Source organism: Monodelphis domestica, chromosome 1 (assembly GCF_027887165.1).
Source record: "Monodelphis domestica isolate mMonDom1 chromosome 1, mMonDom1.pri, whole genome shotgun sequence".
NCBI classification, from domain to species: domain Eukaryota; kingdom Metazoa; phylum Chordata; class Mammalia; order Didelphimorphia; family Didelphidae; genus Monodelphis; species Monodelphis domestica.
This window is the reverse complement of record NC_077227.1, coordinates 465238772-465263831: the sequence shown is the minus strand read 5'-3', so window position 1 is coordinate 465263831 and position 25060 is coordinate 465238772. Positions and strand designations below refer to the sequence as shown.

The 25060-nt window shown below is 39.5% G+C and overlaps 1 protein-coding gene across 23 annotated transcripts in view; it reads right to left on the bottom strand.

Moving 5' to 3' along the window:
• The window catches only part of PRRC2B (proline rich coiled-coil 2B), a 120296-nt gene that overhangs the window by 85925 nt on the left and 9311 nt on the right, over window positions 1–25060 (bottom strand). For 10 of the 23 annotated variants that reach the window (XM_007475167.3, XM_056812582.1, XM_056812575.1 and 7 more), the window contains exon 1: window positions 10244–10718. The exons of 7 other annotated variants lie outside the window; for them this stretch is intronic. The gene's annotated coding sequence lies outside the window, so the exon portion shown is untranslated. Of the gene's footprint in view, window positions 1–9788; window positions 9989–10243; window positions 10719–25060 lie in introns of those variants that run through there. 6 more of the 23 variants (XM_007475169.3, XM_056812576.1, XM_056812584.1 and 3 more) reach the window with 1 other exon arrangement.

Sequence of the window (25060 nt, the reverse complement as noted above, 5' to 3'; positions counted from 1 at the left end):
TCCCTATAGTCAGTCTTTCAGGGTACTGGTGAATAGAGCTATTTATTCTGTGTTCCTCTTATGTTACCCTACCATAAAAGCATATTGAAAGCCAACCTATCCAAAAAGAATTGCAAAGGATTTTTTACCCCTGAAGATCAAAAAGAACATTAGTGGCACTACCAAGAAACCATAAATAAATAGTCCAACATTTTAGGATTTTTCATACATAAAATTACTAACAACACTTACAGACATCCATAGTTCTCATGGTCTTTAATAACTAAAAAGCCTTTTTTGGGTTATTTGAATTCAAGCAGTTAGTCTTTTGTTCAAATTCAGACTTCCAGACACAAGCAGGAAATTTCTATCAGATGAAATACAGATGAAATACAAGACAATTTCACTGGAGATAAAATAAGTCAGAAAGGAATTTGAAATCAAAGCTATAATGAAACTTGGACTTGGGACAGCAATCGACAATACAATTCTTAAAAATAGCCTTAACAAGTATAGAGATTCTGAATGAATCCTTACAAGAACTACCACTGCGTTGTGGTTGAAGAGCTACCCTTGGAAACACAAAGACTTGAGTTCCAAGTCCTGTCACTGACATGGCAGTGACCCTGGGCAAATCATTTAACTTCTCATCACTCATGCCAATTCTGTGGCTAAACTGAATACAAGATGCCAAATTGTATTGGTAAAAGGAATTTCCTCACTCAGGAGGTCCTTATGGTAATGACATCACAGCTCTTGGCCTCCCTATCTTTATCTGAGTTTCCTACAAAGAATACAAGGAGCATTTTTTAAATGTCTTCTGGGGTTGGAGGGGACTGTGCTAGGGGAATTACAGTACAAGAGAATATTAAGATAGATAGTTTTAATATAGGGCATTACATGGAAAGTACAAATGAGAGTCGCAAAACTACTATGTGAAGTATGAAGGGAAAAATTCTTATTTTTAAGGGCAGGGGAAGACTGAGCTTCACAGAAAAGATTTTAGCAGAGATTAAAAGGATGGCTAGGGGGCAGCTAGGTAGCTAAATGGTTAGAGAGCCAGGCCTAGAGACAGGAGGTCCCGGGTTCAAATTTGGCCTCAAACACTTTCTAGTTGTGTGATCCTAGGCAAGTCATTTAAGCCCTATTGCCTAGCCCTTATGGCTCTTCTGCCTTGGAACACATAAGATGGAAGGCAAGGGTGTTAAAAAATTAATATAACAGATGAAGAGACAAGAGAAAGAGCATTTCACTAAAGGGACCAGTGTTAAGAAAGGCAGAGGCTTGCTTGCCTGTAAATAGGTCATTCCTTCTCTTGTCATGGGGTGACCTGGGCTTAACCCAAGAACTGACTATAACACCATCTCCATTCTTTCATATACACTAATAAAAATCCTCTAATTAGAGGGTATGAACAAAAGTTCCATAAGGAAGCTTGGATCCAGGCATTGCTACATAGAAAAAATACAGTATTTTTATTTTGGACTAATAAGCACAAAAAGCAAAAACAAAATTGTCCCTTCACTTTAAAACCTGTGTCCTTCATCCTACTCCCCAAAAGAAAAAGTAGTGCCAACATTAGTTACACCAAACCTAGAGTTTAAGCTTATCTTGTTTTCACCAATTAAAGCCCCAGTTCTAGTATATAATCAACAACAATCAAAAAAGTTAAGAAACTATTTTGCCATTTATATTCATAGAATGATCTTTTGACTATCCAGTAAGGCCATTCACACAGTGTAAAATAAAAACAAAAACAAACAGAACCTTGATGAATCTTTAAAAAGAATTCTCTCTAGACAGAAACTAACAAAGGCAAATTACACCTACCAATATCATAATCCCAATTTACACCTCCAAAATTCTCATCTTTTAGGACAGTGATGGTGAAACTATGGCACAGGTGCCAAAGATGGCATGCAGAGCATTCTCTGTGAACACTCGACACCCTCCATTCCCCCCACCCAGTCTGTTACTAAGAAAGGTAAAGGGAGTCAGGCGGAGCTGCTCCCCTCCCCCTCTCAACCCTGACTGACATCTTTACACACACACACACACACACACACACACACACACACACACACACACACCAATTCCTCTGCCCAACAGCCAATGGGAGCACAACAGAGGGTAAGGTGGGTGACTCACAGGCAGCAGAGCTGGAGGAGAGTGGACCACTCTCTACACTCTCTATTCTAAGGATATTCCTCACTTCACCAAACCTCTCCATCCAGCAGCTCACTGGGAGCACTTTCTCTCTCCCCTGTGTGGGGTAAGAGGGGGGCCCCCACCAGTAACTGGGGAGGAACACAGCACCCAGTGGGGGGGGGGGGGGGACACAGCACTCCATCTCTAAAAGGTTCGCCATCACTGTTTTAGGAGATCAAATCTTTCCTGATTTTCTAATTAAATACCACTCAGGCACTGCCAGGTACTTAATTTCTTCAGTCACTTTAAAGAAGTTAAAGTCTTTGTGACCTTTAAGAACTAGGGGGGAAAAAGATAAGCAAATATAAGCAGAGGTAAAATGTTTAAGCAGTGATCTATTGTATAGCATAGAAAACAAATAGTTTAAAGAAGTGTAGCACTCATTAACTTGGTAGATATAAACAAGGGATCAGTAACCAAATAAACTCCACTCCAATAATAAGAAACATCAACAGCAACAAAACAACTCACTAGTGCAGCACCAAGAGCCTGGCAATCATTTCCATAGGGACTGCATGAAATCTCAGAACAGGGAAGGTATCTGAATTTCCTCTGCCAGGCTCTGGTTTCTGAAAGCCATGAAGAAAACATCTATCCCAAGAATCATCATTTTACTTAATACTAAAAAAGTTCAACTCTTAAAACCATGTACCTGACAAATCTTTATAATTTCTTCTCTAATCTTCACCTCAGTTCTCATCTAATTAAAAGTCCAGAGCAACTCTCATTTCAATTTCTGCAACAGAAAACCACAAATGGTAATTTTTGCTACAACACTTCTTTAGAATATGTTCACACTCAAAATGATAAAGTGTATATATAATACAAGAGGCTGATTGTGACAATCTATACTCCACTAACAATTATTTTCATCTTGACAACTCCTTGAATCCAAATAATCCAATATGCTATTTGGTTTTAAAGTCCACAGGCAAGTTACACAAATCAAGACATTCTACTCTTCCAAACTGTTTCAAAATACACATTCCATTTAATCAACCAACAGGTTACACCCACTACCACAAAGCAGGTATACAGAATTAACTTTCCAGGTTGGACATGTTTCTTTTACCAAGAACAAAACAGTTCTCTATCATTGTGTCAAAACAGAACTTGTCTATGAGGTCTATGAAATACATAGAAAAACCATAATCTTTTTTTCCAGTGAGCCAGCACAAATTTATCAGCCCCTAGTTCAAGACCTTATCTAGGATGGTATTTGGGCTATAAGAATAAGTTGCAAGACTGAAGAAAAATGGTAGCATAAGTAGAATTCCATTATAATACAAAGACAAATGAATAGCATAAAACATTAACAAAAATACTCTGTGAAAAAAGACAGCAAGCGATGGTTATCATTTTTTTAAAAAGGGGAAACATTTAGATTTTTTTAAAAATACTAACAAATTTTATTCAACTGCCAAGTAGGTCCCTGATAGAAAAAAATACTACAAACAACTTTAGATAAACTGCATTATGCCTTTAAATCTCTTGCAACATATGAAATCAATGATTCATAAACCAATGTCTCTGCTAGCATTTTTTACACACAAAGACACAAAACCCCAAAGTCTCAGTTATAGGATGCTTCTCAGGTCACATCTAAAGCTAACAGATACAGCTAAGAACTGGACTAAAACCAAATCTTAAAGACTTTCAATCTCTGGCTCAAGTCACTTGGGTAAACCTTTATGTACCTTAGTGGGTTAAGAACTCCCAAGTGCTATTCACAGTTATAAACAGTGATATCATTGGTAGCAAAAGCCCAGGTCTGCAAGCTCCCAATGGTGTGCAATACCAAGCTATGGGGTTTTTTTAATACCTAAAATCTTTTTTAAAAAACAATTTCATTTCAAACATGACAACTCATCAGTAGTTCCCATTTTTAACACCTTTCACCCTCAATCACTAAAGGCATAAGGCTCCTAAAAGCTACACAGTAAAGTTTGTACAAGAGTTTAAATAAAGAAATCCAAGTCAACAAGCAGAACATCATAAGATAATTACATATTTTTAGAGGGAATTTTTGGGGGAAAAAAATTTAAATACAAATTAGTTTTATGCATGTACAAAGTCCAAAAGAAAAAATATTTTAAAAGGCAAATTGCATTGTTTTCAGGTGAAGACAATCTCCATCAATGAATCAAAAGTGTTCTTCATGGTAAATAAGAATCTACCAATTCAGAAATATATATACAAGACTAGCAAAAGAAAAGTATCAGAAATGGAAAGAAATAAAATAGGAACAATTGATCTTAAATGGCAGAATAATAAAAAGTCCTATCACAACTTACTGCTATTAAAATTCTTAAAAGAATCATAAAATAATCTTTCAGTAAAAAAAGAAGAGTCAAAATTGGGGAAGGAATGACAAATAACCACACAAAAAAAGCAAAAGGCAACCAGTTTCCATTCTCAAACTAGTTTTGACTTGCCATTCTTGACATTCCATTCTCTGCATTTTCAGAGTCTCCATTCCTCACACTTTATTTTTACTCACTTGGGCCTGAAGAAGTATAACAGAAGGCAAACCTCACCATCTTTGTATCACAGGAATAATTCTCCACTTGTGAGAGCACAAACAGAAAACTACTAAAAGGAAAAAAAAGGTCAATCTTAATTATCCATGATAAGCAGAAAGATAGTATAGATAAATGAATTAAACTGATATTCAGATCAACTGTGAAAGACTTAGCTACTCTCAGCAATACAATAATCCAGGACAATTTTGAGGGCTTATGATAAAGAATTCTTTCCATCTCCAGGGAAAAGAACTATTGAAGTCAAAAAGCAGATCAAAGCATAAGATTTTTCACTTTAAAATATTTGGGTTTTGGTTTTGGAGTTTTGGTTTTATGAGTATTCTCTTACAAAAATATACAATATGGAAATGTTTTACATGATTAATACATGTATAACCCAGATCAAACTGCTTACCAGCTCTGGGAAAAGAGAGGGAAGGGAGAGAGGGAGACAATTTGGATCATATGACTTCATAAATCTTTTGTAGAAAATTATTATTACATGTAATTAGGAAAATAAAGTATTTTTCATGTTGAAAAAATTAAAAATTAAACGGCATTTTAAAAGTTCAGGCTATTATCACAAGTTTCAAGCACTCTTTTCAAAGAACCATTTAGCAAAATTCACTAGTTAAATTTTATATTCTCACCATTTCCACAGTCCTCTTCATTAAGAAATACCTTTAGTAGGTGGTTATCCAAGAACTACCAAAATGGCTAACTAAAAGTGACTGGAGGCACTAACTCTCAGATAGAAGGAAAAGAGAACAAGATTGCATAAAATAGTCCTCAGATAAATGAAAGGATGATATTAAACCTGTTAAGACTGCCACATCCTATGGACAAAGAACTAGACACAAACTAAGAGAGAATGAAAAAGCTAAGGAATAAGTAGAACTTGTTAAATGCAAAGCACAAAAACTGAAGAGAGTACCTAGATTTCTTAATCTAGTCCAAGCATCTCATTTCACAGATGATGTTACTGGGCATAGTGAAAATACAAAGTAACAACAACAAAAAGGTTTCTACTGTTCGGTTGAACATTTCCAAGATGAACATAGTTTACATGTTCAAAACAAGAACATAGTTTACATGACTTATTTACCATCATTTCGTGTCTGAGCAAGGGCATACTGCCTCAGTCCTTCTACTGGGTTCCAGAATTGGGTCCCTCTCCCCACTGCCTCTTTTTCTGCCATCAGAAGACTGGAGTGCTATCTAATAGGGTTCCTGATAAATTGGTGAGAAAGGCTTGGAATTCTGGGAAGCAAATTTCATTCCTCATTTGGGTACCAGAGTATGGTAAAAAGTATTAGGTAAATCAAATTAATCTTTTTTTTTTTAATCTAGACAGCATTTCAGAGGCAGGAGGGATCTTGGAGGGCATTTAGTCAAACCTCATTTTATAGATGAGGAAACTAAGGCCCAGAAAGAAGGGATTTGCTCAAGTTCACACAGGTATTAACAGCAGATCTGTAACTGCAACTCAGGTCTCCTGAAGTCTGCCTTCCTGTTTCAAGTCTATCCCCAAATGAAATCTACCCTCCACTCATCTGTCAAATTGATCTTAAAAGTGCAAATCTGATCATGTCACTCCTCTATTCAACAAACTCCAATGGTTCCCCATCGCCTCTATGATCAAATATAAAATCTTCTGTTTGACTTTTAAAACCCTTTTAACCTGTATTCTTTCTACCTTTCCAATCTTCTTACACCTTACTCCCTTTACCTATTCTGAGATTCTGTGACTGTGTGACCTTTCTTTTCTGTTCCTCTCACAAGACATTCCATCTACAGACTGGCTACTACTAGTGTTCTCTCCTTCCTCTTGGCTTTCTTCAAATCTCATCTAAGAGCCCACCTGAGAGAAGCCTTTCCCAGGACTCCTTAATGTTAAAGCCATTCCTCTGAGAATATCTCCAATTTACCCTAAATATATCTTGTTTGTACATAGCTGTTTGCATAGTCTCCCCTATTATATTGTGAGCTCCTAGAGGGCAGGGATTGTTTTTGTTCTGTTTTGGCTTTTCTTTGTATCCCCAGAGCTTAGCACAATGCCTGACACATAGTAGGCATGAAATAAATACCTATCGAATTCATTTTCCACTATTCCATATAGCCTTCCTCTTTTGTTTGCTCAGTCAAGTGCATTTAGATAATACAGTTCAAATTAAAAATAAACTGGAGAAGTGAATTATTGAGGAGCTCCAGGCAGACCCAACAACTAAGATTGGCAGGAGAAAATATTCTATCCTAGTAGGAGTGGCTATAAAAGAGAGAAGCTGAGGGAAAAAAACAAAATGAGTTAATTACTGAAGACTCTCCAAGTACACTAAACCCAAAAGGCTAAGTCCCTGGTGGTCTACATGTTAAACAAGGTCAGTCCTGTCATAAACACAAAGACTAAAGAGAACAGTCATAGAATCTCAGAAATAATTTAATCTAACCTGTAGCTGAACAGAAATTCTTTCCAACATTTCTAACATTCATAAATGTAGAACTGGAAGGGACCTTAGATCATCTAATGCAACCACCTCATCATTTACAGAAGAAACTGGTGGCCTTGCTCTTGGTGACACAACTAGCTGATTGAAGATGTGAATTCAGATTCTCTGACTCCAAATCCAGTACTCCTTCCACAAAATACAGTGACTAAATTAGAAGGCCTCTCTATTGGTGGGAAACGCAGTACTAGTATCTCCTGAGACAACCTCTTCTAGAGCTCTAATTATTAAAGCAGTTATTAGCATGATGCTTTATAGAAATCAGCACTTGGTCATTAATGGTGGCACTTTGTCTACACCTATAAAAAGAGACTAGACCAGATGATCTTTAAGGTTTCCTACAGTTCCAAAATGGTACTCTGGTTCAAAGAGGTAATCATTTTGAAATCTTAATTTCTGTTCATTGAATGAGGAGCATTAATGGCTCAACATATCCAACTCTAGCTTTGTTCCTTTCTTTCTGAAATCTCTATCCCCCCTCTACTCTCCCATCTTTTTTCCTTCTCCCTCCAGTTGAAGCTACAAGCACTGCTAGATCCTACAGGTCGCATTCAAAGCTCCAGAAGTTGCTAGGCTATGTCTTAAAGAGAGACAAAGAACACTTCCTTGTATCCTGTACATTGCTGAAGACTGCATTTGTATTTGTTTTTTTTATTTGATTCTTTCTCAAATCATCAAAAGTAGGTCACACCAAAAAAAAAAAAAACAAGCTACATTGAAGGCAATGTAATGTGTTATTTGTATCCATACATATAAAGAAACCTGGAGAACAATAAAAATTTTCTCGGTGAAGTTTCAACAATTCTGTAAACAAACTGGCACCTGATGAAGGTTTTGCCCTAGGTAGCCATATATTTAGTAAACGGCAAATTCAAAATTCTTAAAAATCTCTTCTGACATTACAGAACTTTTCATCTCTATCTTGAAAAGTATCTTTTTCTTCCTTATATTAAAAAGTGAGTTTTCACCACTTGGCATGTAAAACAGTACCTTCCTACTTTATAAGGCAAATCCACCCATCAGAAACCAACATTTCCAACAGTACTGTGTTTCTTATTTGGAGGGGGGAAGGGAAACCATCTGGCAGAAAATGCCCCTGAACAGCTACATCCTGTTTATTATTAAATCTTTTTTAGCAATAGTGCTTTAAAACTGTTTTTCCAAATAACCCCCTTGTTCCTGGCACTCCAACACAGACTCATCTTTGGGGGATCTCTCTTGCTCTTCAGCACAAACCAATAATCACAGCTCATCTACCAACTCCACTTAAAACACATGGGGAAATCTAGCTCCCATCCTGGGGAACTGCTATGGAATTTAATATTCTCTTTCTGCCCTCAAATACAGAATATAGAATACAAATACAGAAGCTGAAGTCTGAGATAGTGAAATGGTGACTATTAAATTTCATTTCTATGTTTCTCAAAAAGAAAAAAATACCTCTCCCACCTTTTTTAGGACTTAAGAAGCTAGAAACTAAAAACTGTCCTTTCTTCAGTCAAATCGCCAAAATACCTGAACTAGAGAGCAAGAAGCTTGTTTCTTGCCTCATAAAGTGGTCTCTCTTCACAAACAAGGTTGCCAAAATAGAGGCGATTTTTAAAAATGACAATGATTCAGATTTCTCAAACAGGCATAGCAGAAAATAATTGGCATAAAAATGGGAAGACGACCTAAAAATATGCAAAATCCTATCCCTTGGTTGTTCAACAGTAATGTTTTGGTGGCCTTATGACATTTTAATCTGGGAAAGTGGAAAAGGGGGTGAATGGATCAGATATATAGTTTGCAAGAAAGACACTCTGAAATCATATCCAGCCTAAGCCTGACAGGGCTTTAAAAATAACATACACAGATATGCTGAGCCCTCTAGAGCGCAGGACGCAGGTCCAAAACAATGGGGTGAAAAGACGTTTTTTAGTATGTTTTTTTTAAAGCCCAGCCCAAGACATTGGCTAGGAAGGTGTAGGGGGGGAAAGTACCTCTGTCCCCTCCTCTTGCAGAAAAAGAAAAGAGCCACCCACAGAAATGGAGAGAAAACACACACATCCCCATCCCCTGCGGCCCTACAACCAGGGAGCCAGATAGAAAAGGGGCAGGTTGGGGGAGGGACTGAGGCCCTGCAGTTCGCAGATTCACAAATCTGGTTGGAAAAACAGCTACCACCATTGCAAACTGGGGGAGGGGTGCGCAGGCAAAAGATTCAGACTATGCCCAGCCCCGTCCCTAGCGCCATGGGAAGAATTTGGGGGAGGGGGCATTCACACACCCTTCCCCAGAAACCCTAGACCCCTGCATTCCTGGAAACAAGAGAATGGAGGGGGAGTATAATTGGGGAAGAAATGAAAGGGTCAGAGAATGAGGGGGGTGGGGGCAAAAAGAATTTAAGGGCAACAAGGAAAAGTAAGCGGAGGGGGATAAAATCGGAGAATTGGGGGAGAAAAGGCAGAGATAATTAGCGAATACGGAGAGAGGGGCAGACGATTTAAGGGGAGGCAAAGAGAATTGGGAGAGAAAGATGGGGGGGCGGGTAGGAAGACCTGGAAGAATTGTGGGGGAAGCATTCAAATCCGACCTGGCCTCCTCAGACTCCGACTGGATCGAGAATTGGAGGGGTGTCACGGCGGTGTAAACAATGAGCAGAAGAGCTGCGGCTCGACCCAGTCACTCCCACACACACCCCCAACAGTGGGAAAGGGATTGGGGGGGGTTGCTCTCCCAGCCCCCACTCTGCAAAAGAAGGGGGGGGGCGCATTGATTATCCCTGTCACCCCGCCCCCGGCACCCCCTCCCTCGGCGTGGAGGGCGGGGAGAAGACAAAAGCCCCGAGAGGAGGCCAAGGCCCAGCCTGGCCCTGCTGCTAGGGCCGGGGTTGGGAACAGGGCGGCTGCAGCAGCGGCGGTGGTGGCGGTGGTGGCGGCGGCGGCGGCGGCGGCTCTGAGGCTCGGGATCCATCTTAGCGCTTCCCGGGCCCCCTCCCCTGCCCTACCAGAACCCGGCCGCGACCCCCCCCCACCCCGAAATAGCTACCTGGTCTGGTTCCGGGGATCCGACAGTGCCGAGAAATCGCAATCTGGCGGCGAGAAGGGCGCTCGGGCAGCAGGATGGCGGCGGATTGAGAGGCGGCGGCGGCGGCGGCGGTGGCGCTGGCGGAGCCTCCCGAGCCTCCTCCTCCTCCTCCTCCTCCAACTCTGTCCCTGGGTCTGTGTCTGTGTCTGCCTCCCTCCCTCGCTCGCCTCCTCTCGCTCTCTCCTCCTCCTCCTCCCCCGCCCCCCGCCCCTGCCCTTTTCCTTCTTCTCCTCCTCCTCCTCCTGCCCCCCCCAGCCGCCCGGCCTGTCAATCCCCGTCTGTCTGTCTGTCTGCCCGCCCTTCTGTCTGGTCTGTCTGTCTGGATGGAGCCGCTCGTCCGGCAGCCACTGGCCTCGAAACCTGGACAGCGCCCCCTGCAGGGCCTCCCTGGAGACCCGAACCAGTGCGCCCACCCCGCCCCTTTCACTCCAGTCTCAGCCTAAGGAAGAAGGAGGAGAAAGAAGGTGTGTGGGAGGGGGGGAGTGGCAGCCCCTTCGCCTCGCCCCCGCCCCCGCCCGGCCGCGGGGTGCACACGCAGGCCGCGGGCCAGCCTGGGCCCCGCCACTGTGAACAACGAGCTCGTTTTCCGTGCTGGCGTAGCGTTCCGCGGAAAATTCTATCTTTGTGTTTGAGGTTATTAATAATGTTGTGTGTTGTTACATGTCGCACGTAACCTGCGCGCTCCCTGATATGCCGTGCTGTGGAATGTGATGCGACTTGTGTGGTCTGTTATCTAATATTATAGATACAGCTTGGAATGGTAGTAGTGCTACCAACTGCATACTCAGTGTAGGGTGGGTTTAGGAGAGGCCGCAAAGCCCACCGGGTAGTAAGGCTAACTGGGAAGTCACCGAGGTGGTGGTGCAAATCTTCCTTTCCATTATCCCCGCCTCCTTCCCCCCGCAGCTAAATTAGCAAATCAACAAGTATTTATTAAGCAGCTAATTGTCTCCGGTAAAACGAAACTTTAGCCCTCCCTACCCATGAGGAATTTCCACCTTATTGGGGAGATGTGTACCTATGCAAAAATGAAAGTTGCCCAAATAGAATAGATTTAGAGTTGGAAGAAACTTAAGGGACCATCTACTCCAACCCTCTCCTTTTATAGATGAGAATAACAGAAGCAGAAAGCAGAAGTGACTTGCCCAGCCAGGGTCACTCAATGAAGGACCGGATTCCAAGTCTAATCTCATCCTCTTGACACCAAGTCTCATCCTCTATCCACTATACCGTGCTGCCTCTTATGAGCACAAGTTTGAACCCTCCCCCGAAACAAAATACTGTTACTGTAGTGTATATAATAAGTATTATCTAATATTGGCCCACCTTCAATCACCAAATTACAGACTTGTCCATTTGCATCATGTAATAAACAATAATCATTTGCTAAGCACCTCCAGTACACCAGGCACTATGCTAAGTCCCACGGATATAAAGACAGAGACAATGTAGTGTCTGACCTCAAGGAACTTGCCTCTATGGAAGGAAGGATTCTTTTGTATGTCTATGTTCATAAAAACTTGATACATATAAAGTAGATACAAGATAACCTCGGTGGGAAGGCACTAGTATCTAGGGAGATTAGGAAAAGTTTCCTGTGGAAAGTCTCACTTGAGCTGAGTACCAAGGTTCCATGAAGAAAATGTAAGAAAAAAGCATTCCAGGCATGGGAGGCAGTGCAGAGCTGGGAGCTGTTTTATTTGAAGACCAGCTTTGTAGACCAAAATAGCTCAACCAAAGAGGTTGAAGGGACACTGGAAAAAATAGGTTGTGGTGGCAAAAAACAGGAAATTTAGGGGATACCCATCAAATGGGGAATGGCTAAGTTATGGATATGCTTGTGATGGAATACCACTTTTCCATAAGAAATGACAAGCAGATTAACTTTTTTAAAAAGACCTACAAGAAATTATGAAGATGGAAACAAGCATAACCAAGAAAACATTGTACACAACAACAGAAATATTGTTTGAAGAATAATTATGAATGTCTACCTCCAGATAAAGAACTGATAAATAGAAGCATGCCTGACAATAGTTTCATACACACACATAAATGAGTCAAATGATGCTTTCTCTAGTACAAGGAGCAGAGGAAGTGAGGAAGTGATACCTAGGAACTTTAGTATGACGAGTTAATGTTTTAAAAAAGGAAAATAGGTAAAAAAGGAAAATAGGTTGTAAGGACCTTTATATGCCAATTATAAAGAGAAATCTGTATTTGATTCTGGAGATAAGAGAACCATTAGAGTTGGGGTACAAGGTGTAACATGGTAAGATCTGGTCTTTAGAAGCCACTTGCTGTATTTCCACCCCAACAAAGTCACATGGTCCAAACCAAAAATTTATGTATTAAGGCCTAGTATAGGCTGTGTCTGGCATTCAAGGACCAACCTAGTTTCGAGAAATTTACTATCACTAGGCTGGCTGCAGAAGACTGAATGTGTATATAAAGGTTATTGCCATTGATATTATCTAGAAATTAGGAATTCGTTTAAGTATGCATTAGGTTATACATAGATCAATAGGAAATCATATTTATGTATTTATATAATATATTTATATTTGAACCTAAAGTTCAAAAAGTGCTGTCCTACAGGTTCAGAAATATTTATAGCAAATCTTCTCATGGCAAAGAATTGGAAACAAAGCAAATACCTATCAATTGAGGAATGGCTGAACAAGTAATGAAATGTGAATGTGATGGAATATTATTGTTCTGTAAGAACTGATGAAGGGGGTGGTTTCAGGGAAACCTAGAAAATTTTGCATGAATTGATGCAGAGTAAAGTGAGCAGAACCAGGAGAAAAATGTATGCCATAAAATTAACATAATAAAATTAATTTTGAAAGACTTTAAGAACTCTGATCAATGCAATGATAAGCTATGTGATACTAGAGCTAGAATTTGATAGAACCTCTATCAAACATTGACTCTCTCCCACCCCATCCCCACCTCTTTTCTTACTGTGTTGCCAAAGTTTTGAACTACTAACATTTAGGGTACCCAAAGACCTCAAATGGAGCAGTGCCTCCAAAAGTCCCCAGATTGCTAAATTGTAAAACTCCTAAATAACAGGGACCTATTTTATTTTATCTTTGCAAATCTCCAAGGACATCTTTTGTCAAAGTGTGTTGAATAGAATAAAGCTGAATTGAATTGTATGGAGCAATCCTATCCCTAATCCCTTAATTCTTCCAAATCTCAGTAGGGCAAAAGTGAGTAATCCTAATCCAACTTGCTGTGGGACCAATTTTTTTAGTCTCCCTGCCATAAACCCTGGGTTTGCATGTCTTCTGCATCTGCTAGGTAGCAGACTCCAATAGATTTTGCAAAAGAGGGTCCCAATATAAAAACCATGGATTTAAAACTGGAAGGGACTCCAGGAATTAGCCAGATTCAACACTATCATTCTAGAGGTGAGGAAACAATGCCAGAGCGATTAGATATTTGGCCTGAAATGTAAGAGCAAGAGTAAGGTTTGGCACCTAGTTCTAACTAGCAGTCAAGAATTTTGAGTCATGTGGTTCTGTTCCTACTATACAGTTAACATTAAGTAGTAAATAATTCCTCTTGCTTTCTATGAAATGGAGGTTGTGTTAATGCCAATTTTATCACTGTGCTATAATTGATATATATGGATACACATAGATACCTATATAGGCATCCATAATACCTATATATGTGAATATATAGGTATCCATATATTGACATGGATACCTATATATTGATATATGGTAGAATGCTGTTATAACATGGCTCATTATTAGATAATATTGGGTATACTATATATTGGGAAAAGGATATACAATAGGTCTTGTCACTTACTCTGAAGCATAAAACATACATGCAGGCAGGGATGTACTAGTAAATGTTTAACAATCAGCTCCAATGGCATTTTTAATAGTGAAGAGTCAAGAATGACTCAATGGGAACTTGTGTGACTTGAAGGACAGTGATATCTTCAACAAAAATTGGAAATGATGAAGAGGGGTGGTTTGTTTTAGGAAGGAGATAGACCCAGAGTCATGTTGTAGAGATGCTGAAGAGACATCCTAGTAGAAATGTCCCTCACTGGAATTTAGGAGATGAGGATTATAAATTATAAATCTGACTACCATATGCACAGAGATCATTTTAGTCCCTCCCCCACTTCCTGCTGAGTTGTGCCCTGAAGCAGCTGCCTGTTCCAGAGATTCTAGTCTCTGTCCCACAGCTACCCTTCAGATGTCATTGAATCCTCTTAGAAATTAGAGTGTAGGAGAAAGGACCTGCTTGTATAAAAATATGTATAGGTATTCGTTTGTAGTGACAAAGAATTGGAAATCGAGGGGATGTCCATCAATTGGGGAATGGTTGAGCAAATTGTGGTACATGTTAGTAATATAATACTATTGTGCTACAAGAAATGATAAGCAGGATAGTTTCAGAAGCTGGAAATATCTACATGAACTGATGCAGAAGGAAATAAGTAAAACCAGGAGAACATTGTACACAGTAACAGCAATATTGTATGATGATCAACTGTGAAAACTTGACTGCTTTCAGCAATTCAGTGATCTGGAACAGTCCTAAAAAACTCATGATGAGGAATGCTTTCCACACCCAGAGGGAGAACTGGTGAAGTCAGATGGAAATGGATCAAAGCATACTATTTTTCACATGAGTGGATTTAGGGTTTTATTTTGGGGTTTTAGTTTTATATGAGTGTGCTCTTACAATGACCAATATGGAAGTGTGTTTTGCATGATAATAAAAATAAAATGAAAAATTATGTAATAGCTGAGGGGGAAAGATAAACCTATTCTGGGAAAGGGGGATTTGAGAAGCCCCAGAAGCTTTCAGAATGCAAAGGAATGAATGTCTAATGGTGGAATTTCAGACTTAGGCGGAACAGGAAATATCTTTTTAGCACCCTTCAAATGCAAGTGCAGAACCAGCTGCTCAGTCTATATTTTTTTAAACCTTTACCACCACCACCACCCACTCCCCCACTTAGAATCAATACCATATCATATTGTTTTCAAGGCAAAAGAGGGTAATGTCTAGGCCGTGGGGGCCAAGTGACTTGCCCAGGGTCACACAGCTAGGGAATGTCTGAGGTCAGATTTGAATGTAGGACCTCCCATCTCTGGGCCTGGCTCTCAAACCACTGAGCCACTTAGCTGCACTCCTTTGCCTATTTTTAATGAACATTAGATGACACATTTTGGACAAATTGTCAATAAGTGTTGAATCAATAAAAATTTTCTATTTAAAGCAGAGAATTAATTAATGATAACACTCTTTCCTTCATTCCAATCACTCCTATTCTTTGAGTATGTTAATAAATCAGCATTTAGGGGCAGTAGACTAATCCCAGAAATGCTCCCCCCAAGAGACTAGAAGTCAGACAGAGCCCACTAACCCTTGTAGAATCTGGGAACTTTTAGAAGACGTAGGCAATACAGGTGAAAAGCAAGTTTTAAAAGAAAGTCTTGGAACTTTTGATTACCAAATACATTAAGTTTAAAGCATTTATTAAGTATTACCCATGTTCCAGGCACTGTGGTAGATTTTGGAGATACTAAGAATGGCAGGTCTAGCTCTCTAGGAGTTCACAGTCTAATGGGGAAGACAACTGGCAAACCACTAAGTCCAAATAAGAATAGAATAAGTGGAAGTCACCTCAGAGAGAAGGCCCTAATTAAGGAGATTGGGAGAAAGGTGAGGTTTTCCCTGGAACTCAAAGGAATCCAAAGAAATTAGGTAATTAGGAAGGAGAGCATCTCAGGGATCCAGCCAACGAGAACACATTGAGTTAGGAGAGGGAGTGTTCCTTATTCCAATGAGGCTAGTCATTGGATCTCAGAGTCTATGGAGGGTGGAATACAGGGTGTTTAGGGGAAACTACTACCTCTAGTGTAAGGGCTCATATTTCAGGGTTGCTATCTACCTCCAGCTTCTACCTATGGCCCCAAAAAGCTATAGTATGAGCAGTGGCTATACTTGGTAAGCCATCTTGGCAGATGGGCTACACTAGGCTGAGGGTAACCAATGGGCTACAACATCAGTGAGTTAGGGGGTTGTTTGCCCCAACCAAATAACCCTGTAAAAAGGCAGACTAGAACAATTTGTTCCATCAGCCATGAAGACAGCAGAAGCAGGTGTTATAGAGTGCTTAGAACTTGGTTAGACATCAAAGAAGCCAAAGTCATCACCTGCATCCAGGACCATCACCAGTCATCCTTACTTTTTTCTTGCCATTGTACTTCAAAGACTCTGGAAGGCCAGCAATTTTGTGCAATTCTACCTCACTCACAGTAGGGAAAAAAGACATCACCAGGGATGTCATTTTGGTCTTCTTTGAGTACAAAAGACAACAACCAACCATGTGGAGGAGGGAATAAAGTTTAAGACCAGAAAGGTAGGAAGAAGCCAGGTTAGGAAGGATTTTTAAAACTTAGCCCTGTGGATATACCAGCAAAAACAAAAAGCCAGAAACAACAAAGAACAATCCCTGATCTCAAAGAACTTATGTTCTAATAGGGAAAGAAAACTAGGGGAATGGTGACCAGAGAAAGGAATTTTGTTCTGGAAAATGAAAAAGGTGGAGGAATTCAAATGCTAGTAAACACGATAAATGACCTAAGGGAATGTCTAGAAGACTAGAAGGGGCATGATGCTGAAACACATTCAGGTATCTAAGGTCAGCCAATAGATTTAGTGGACTCAGTGGAGTATTTGCATTCAGACACCAATCAACTGTGTTGGGTCTTAGGGTGGGAGCTTTAATTGGTGGGGAGGGGACAACTGCTATGAAGAGGCAAGGCTTAGGCACTAGGTCCTACAGTTTCTATATAGACCCTTCTTCCTCTTGTCTTAGCTGAAATATTGAGTCTTCCTATAACACCAATCTCAAATCTCCCCTCTAGGGATTGGCCAAGTATGACCTCCTTCTTCAACTATTGTTGCCTGCTCAATGGTGTTGCCAGCCACCAGTCATAGAATTTATCAGTCATTTGGTCTCAGGGGAAAAAAATGTGAAACAGGTATTTCCTGGCTCTTTCTCAACCCTCTAGAACCACTTTTAACACCCCAGTAATAATATGGTGCTGAACTTGGAGACAAAGGAGATGGACTTGAATGCTGATTTGGCTATTACCTGTGAGTTTTTGAGCAGGTCCTCTTTTCTTCTCTGGCCTTAATTATCTCATTTGTAAAAATAAAAAGGTTAGATTAGATGACCTCTGATGTCCCTTTCCACTCTCTCCCTGACCATCACTTCTCTTTCCTACTTCCTTTTAAGGCATAAAGTACTGATATCCTAAGTTTCCACATTGGGGAAAGATTTGTATTTGAAGTTTTTCTTAGTTGCATTCTAAGTTTTTCACTTTGAGTCATTTCAGGCCTTAACCAGAATTGGGAAGATTTTTGTTCTGTTTTTAGGTGAAGGCAATTTCTCAGACCTCGTCTATTTACAAAAGGTAATTATATATTTGATCCTAGGGAGATTACTTCTATGAGGAAACAACTCAAATTTGCTGTTATTCAAATTCCTAAATCTTTTACAGTAGGGGGAAAAAAAAAAGATTTGATTTACTGGCTGGCAAAAGAATACTGGCTGACCCAGGGCCCCAGTATTTTTTTGTTGCCTCACTAAAAGTCAGCCTGGAGAACTTACTACAGGGTGAGAAGATCCAGGGAAAAGAAATAGGGATGATGAAGTTCTACTGGGTCTGGAATACAAGAGTAAAGATTGGTTGTAATATTCTGAGGGAAAAGAAAAATGAGTGAGTCTTAGAGTTAAGGGATAGATAATTATCTATCTAGATAATAGAAGGGGGAAAAAGAAAGAACAAGTAATATGCAGGGGGAGGGGCTCTGAAAGAAAACAAAAGGAAAGGGATGTTTATTTTGAGACTTAAATTAAATGCAGCTACCTATAGGACAAGATGGGAGATACCTGCCCTTGGAAGGAACCCAGATGGCTAAGGGAATCCCAGGTTCTTGCCTACAAAAGGTGGCAACTGAACTTTTTACTTAATGACACATTGGAGCCATGTCATTTCACTTCTATGTCTAAAGAAAAATCACCATTCCCTCTAGCACTTCCAGAACCAATGATCACCCAGCCTTAGCTTGAAAACTTTCTTGGGGATGGGGGCAGGGTGGGTGGATGGGAAGCCATCATCTTTAGACCCCCAAACCATACCAGGTCATGCCCCCCACCAAAAAATTCTGTGTCTCTCTTTGACTTCTAGAATACAGCTACCAGCCTAGTTCAGGCCTTTGTCATTATTCCCCTGGACTATTTAATTAACCTCCCAGCCTTATATCTTTCCTCTTTCAAATCCATCCCCAGGGCTAAAGGGTTATTTCAGAAGCACAGATCTGCCCATATCTTTGGTTCCACCCTATTGCCTCTTGATAAAATACATTTAAAGTCTTTCACTGTCTGGCTCTCTCCTGCCTTTCTAGACTTTCTTCCCACTACTGCTCTTTATGTATACTCCACTCCAGTCAAACTGGCCTCTACACTATTCCCCATATAAGCTATCCCAACTTCCAGGCTCCAGGCCTTTGTAGAGGTTTTTCCCCAAGGGGCTTATTCTGATCCAATCAATCAGTAAACATTTATTAAATGCCTACTCTGTGCCAGGCACTATGCTTAGTTCAGATAATATAAAAAGAAGCAGAAGACAGTCCAAGCCCTTGAGGCACTTATGATCTAATGGGGAAGACCACGTACAAATAAATATAGGGGGGCAGCTGGGTGTTTCAGTGGATGGAGAGCCAGGCCCAGACATGGGAGCTCCTGGGTTCAAATCTGGCCTCAGACACTTCCCAGCTGTGTGACCTTGGGCAAGTCACTTAACCCTCATTGCCTAGCTTTTACTATTCTTCTGCCTTGGAACCAATACACAGTGTTGATTCTAAGATGGAAGGTAAAGGTTTAAAGACAAATAAATGAACACAACATAAATGTACAAAAAGTAAGCTAAAATTCATAGGAAATAATTTACAAAGCGAAAGCACTGGAATTAAGAAGGTTGAGGAAGTCTCCAAGTGATCAATCCCCAGCAAAAGTGCTTTGTATTTTGTATTTACTTATGCCCTTTCTCTCTCCATCCCCCCATAGAATGTAAACTCTTAAAAGACAGAGATTATTTTCTTTATGCCTTTGACCCTCTGGCACCTAATTCAGCCCTGGAAGCCTAGTACACACTAAAGAAGAACTTGTTAAGTGACTACAGGATAAAATATAAAGTCCCCTACTTGGCACCTGAATGTACTTTGGCCTTCACTATCTGGCTACAGCCTCTTTTTCCTGATTTCACATTCCTCTTCATGTCTTCTAGTTCCAGCCAAAATGGGCCCATCTGTTGTTCTTCATCTTCAGTTTTATCTCAGGCCTCTGTACCTTTGCCCAAGTTATTTTCTAAGGCTGGAATGTTCTCCCTCCTCACTTCAACCTCCTGACATCCTTAGCTTGAGTTCAAGGCTCAGTTCCTATGGCATATCCTACTCTGGGCCTTCCACAATTCCAATTATTAGTACTGACCCATTCCACATTACTTTGTATTCACTTTGTATCTCTTTGTTTGTATATATAGGATTCTTTGAGGACAGGACATAGTTTCATTTTCTCCTTTTCATAAAGGCTTCTTGAATTGAATTGAATTTGACCTTTGGTGAGATAAAAGAGGGGAATGCTTCAAAAATCTTCCAGTGTTTAAATCTAAAATGATTTGATCTCATTTTCTTATTGGGCTTTAGATCTAGTAAATTCAATTCTATCACTGTTCCCATGACACATTGTTTTGGGTTCTAACTTTCCAGAAGATACTTAAAAAATAAAATAAAAAGTATTTCTATAGATATATAGTTATAGACACCATTATTTATTTTAGAGGTAGCTAGGTAGTTCAGGGGATAGAAAACTGGACCTGGAAGTCAGAGACCAGAACTGAAATTCTGCCTCAGACCTTTACTAGCTATGTGTTATTGCTCAAGGCATTTAACCACTGTCTCCCTCAGTTTCTCCATCAGAAAAGCACCTCCCTCACTGGGTTATTATAAAGATAAAATGAGATAATGGTTGTAAAATATGCTATAAATACTAAATATAATTGTTCACAGAATGGATTTTGTTTCTACAATCTCTTTATAGAAGATGTCTTTGTTTAAATTTTAAATAAATGGTTATTTAAGAAGCTATATGGCTAAATCAATCCTGAAATAAACATGGAATGCTCCTAATCATGTATTATGACTCTGATAACTTCAACCTAGGAATTAGTTAAAAGAAAAAAAAATACAACAAACAAACAGAGAACATCTGGTAACCTTGGTCTCCATTCCTCCAAACCTGACTCTTTCCTAGACTTCCTTATATTTGTTTTTGGTTTTTTAATTTTTTTTTGTCATGCAAAAAATACTTCTGTATTGGTCATTGTTGTAAGAGCAAAGTCATACAAAACCAAGACCCCAAAATAAAACCATAAATACATAATATAAAAGATGATTCTACTAGTTCTTTTCTCCAGTGGATAGCATTCCCTATCATGTCTTTCAAGATTGTCTCAGATCATTGTACAGCTGAGGGTAACCAAATTTTCATAGATAATCATTGTCCAGTATTGCTGTTATTGTGTCCAATGTTCTCCCAGTTCTGCTTATTTCACTTTGCTTCAGTTCATGTAGGACTTTCCAACTTTTTCTGAAATAACTTGCTTATTGTGTCTTATAGTACAATAGTATTCCATCACTAACATATTCCACAATTTGTTTAGCCATTGGACAGACTATGGACATCCCCTCAATTTCCAATTCTTTGCCACTACAAAAAGAGCCTCTATAATATTTTTGTACAAGTAAGTCCTTTCTCCTTTTTTATGATCTCTTTGGGATATAGATCCAGTCATGGTATCACCAGATCAAAGGGTATGCACAGTATTATATAAACTTTCTTATTTCTGTTGAGGGTACTGTCATCTTCCTAGAACCCCAAGTTCATGATGTCATAGTTGTCCTTGATTCTTCATATTTAAGCAATTGCCAAGTTTCCTCAATTTTACCTCTACTGCCTCTCTGAAAAGTTGTCACAATAGACAAGAGTGCTAAGCTTGGAGCCAAGAAAACCTGCATTCAGACTGAACTTCTAACATATACTAGCTCTGTGACCCCTGGGCAAATCATTTAACTGCTTTGTGCCTCAGTTTCCTCATTTGTAAAATGACTATTATAAGAGTATATCAGCGATTCTGTCATGAGGATCAAATGAGACAATACTTGTAAAGTGCTTTGCAAAACTTAAAGTGCTATAGAAAATTTAGTATTATTTTCATCACCACTAACAATCTAAGGTTCAGATGCTTCCTGTCTTTCACAGGGACTTTTGAAAAAAGCTTCTTAATTAGTTCAACTCCCTTCTGTTTCTCCCTTCTACAACTGATCTTCCACTTAGCTGCCAAAAATAATCTTTCTTATGTACTTCCTCTGATCACTTTAGTCTTGTGTTAAAAAATCTTTAGTTGCTACTGATATCTCCAGAAGAAAATTTGAAATCTTCAGCCTAACATTTAGTCTATTCCACTCTAGGTCCAACCTTCCTTTCCAGAATTATTTCATATTAGTCCCCGTCACACTTTCTTTCTTCCAACAATTTTTTTGTTGTTCAGTTGTTTTCAGTCATGTCCAGCTCTTTGTGACCCCATTTGAGGTTTTCTTGGCAAAAATACTGGAGTAGTTTGCCATTTCCTTCTCCAGCTCATTTGACAAATGAAGAAACTAAGGCCAACAGGGTTAAGTGCCTTTCCCAAGGTCACAGAGCTAGTAAGTATCTAGTCTGTTTGTTGTTTCTGGAACTCTACATCACATCTCCCATCTCTGTACATTTGTTTAGACTAAACCTGGTACTTGGAATGTATCTCTCAAAATATACATCTTAAGTCTCAGCTTAGGTGTCACTACCTTCCTGAAATCTTCCCTCATTCTTTCCCTTTCCCAACCATAGGATTTTAGTGTTCTGTCTTGCCTTTCTCACTTATCCTGCCCTAGAAATCTCCTATAATCTACTTACTTGTGTTATATCTCTCAGTAAACTATAAGCTCTTTGAGGACAAGAATTATTTCCTTTGTCTTTATTTCCTCAATCTCATCTGGTGCTATGTAGTTAATAGGTACTTAATGTTTGTCATTGAAAATAAGTTAACACCTCCCATTGTACATACATTCCTCACTTGTCTCCCTTTCCTCTTAGAAACATAGATATTAAATAGGCATTCTTTTCTATTTACCTGGGCAAGGAGGTAATTGACTAATTGCATCAGTTATTAAGTTAATTAAATGGAGACAAAAAGAAAAAGAGACAGTAAGAACAGTGTACCAACTATTATAAAGGCCGAACAGCTTGATGTTATAAACCTCATCATCTCAGCAGACCAGGCTAAATATCAGTCAATAATAAGAATCAACAAAGTAAGTAATGATAGATCAACAGTACCTGGATGAGGAATTTAAAACATATCAGAAATAGGGAAACTGTTGGTCCCCTAATCAGTAGAAATTTCAGCCATTTCACAACACATTGGAGCATAGGATATCAGTGGAAGAAGCACTGGTATTTTCAGGTGAGCTCCTCCCCACTAACAGCTTATTCTGTATCACTTGTGCCTGAGCTGCAGAGTTGAGGTTGTTTGTTTGTGTGTACATGTGTATGTGTGTGTGTGTTTCTGTACCTGTGTGCCTCCAGCATCTCCATTTTCTCTCAATCAGGGAACTTGGAAATGATTTGTCACTGTTGTGTCAAACAGTTCCCATGTGTTCACTGACAACTGAAGGATGGGAAAAGGCACAATGAAATTGACAGAGGTCCTCTTCACCTTCATGGATCATAAAAATGGATATCTAAACCTTCTTATGCATTAATTCATTCTTCAAGCATGCATCAAGTGCTCCCTGACTGCAAGACATTGCAGGAGGAAGCACTTTAGGGGAATGCAAAAGGGAAGAAGAGTCTCAGCCCTGAAGGACCAGTATAGTCAGTATAGTTGAGGAAACGGTATATGTCCAGAAAATAACACTACAGTCTTTGCTTTTCAGTTAAAAACAAACAAAAAAGCTAGTTTTAAAATAACTAATAGTTTAAAATGCTCCAATTTGTTGTGACATGGCCAAAATTTCTGCTGATTTAGGGACTAATAGCTTCATTATTTCTGATACATTTTTAATTACTCATCCAGGTATTGCTGGTCTGTCATTACTTAACTTGTTGATTCTTATTTTTGACTGATATTTAGCATGCCCTGCTGAGATGATTGAGGTTTCTAATATTGAATTATTCAGTCTTTATTATAGTTATTAATATATACTAAGGGGACTGGTGGTAGAGGAATGGAAGACAAAGAGGTAAAAGTCAGATGGGGTTAATCATCTCAGGAGATAAAGAATACCTGGGGTGTAAAGTCAGGAAAACTTATCTTCCAGAGTTCTGTCCTCTGACCTAGCTGTGTGCCCTGGGCAAGTCATTTAACTAAGGCCCTGGTGGCCTTAGTTTCCTCATCTGTCAAATGAACTAGAGAAGGAAATGGCAAACCACTTGAGTGTCTCTGCCCAGAAAACTCCAAATGACATCATGAAGAATTGGACCTAACTGAAAAATGATTGAACAACAGTAGCAAACTCACAGTCAGTGTATCAATCTACAAGCATTCATTAAGCACCTACTGCGTACCAGCCAATGCACTAAGTACTAAGGCTACAAAGACAAAAATAAAAAGTCCTTGTACTCAATGAGCTTCTATTTCAATCAGAGGGAGATAATAAATACATGTATGAATAGATAAAAGTTAATTTGGGGGATAAGAGAGGCACTAGTAGCAAGGGTGATTGGAAAAACTCTCTTGTAGAAACTAATATAGAGCTTTAAAAGAAAACTAGTGATTCTAAGAAAAATAGGTGAGTTGGGAATATATCCCAAGAATGAAGGACAGTTTATACAACAGTGTGGAGATGAAAAATGAAGTGTCATGTGTGAGGAATGGCAAGAAATTCAGTTTGGCTCTACATGAAGGAGAGTTAATGATAAGATAGGAATAGATTCTCTCTCTTTTTTTTCCTTTTTGAAACCCTTACCTTCAGTCTTAGAATCAATATTGTGTATTGGTTCCAGGGCAGAAGAGCAGTAAGAGCTAGCCAATGGGGTTAAGTGACTTGCCCAGGGTCACAGAGCTAGGAAGTATCTAAGGCCAGATCTGAACCCAGGATCCCATCTCTGGACCTGGCTCTCAATCCACTGAACTACCTAGCTGCCCCCCTAGAGTCTCTTTTCTAAGTAAAATGTGTCCTATCTAGAATTGGCTTCACCACAGAGAGATAGAACAAGATGGTCACACACAGTTTCATTTGAGAGGTAGATCTTGCCTGGCAACCCTTTACATCTAATAATTTCTACTCAGGCTTTCAACCTTTTGAAAATCAAAGAAGGCTTTTTCCCCTTTTGCCTAAAAATAAAAAGAGAACTACTTTATGATTTTTCTAGGAATTAGCTTTTATGGTTAGAGGGAATCTTACAAACCATTTAGTTGAATCCAATTAATTTTTTGAGGAGGGAAGCCCAGAAAGATTAAGCCTTCCACAATCACACAGCTAAGTCAGGAACAGATCAGAATTCAAACCCAAGACCTCTGACTCCAAATTCAATACTCTTACTACACTACATTGCATGGCCATGCTCTGATGTTACTCCAAAAAAGAAAGACAAGTCATTGAGGCTAGGTTTGGCAGCATTGAAAG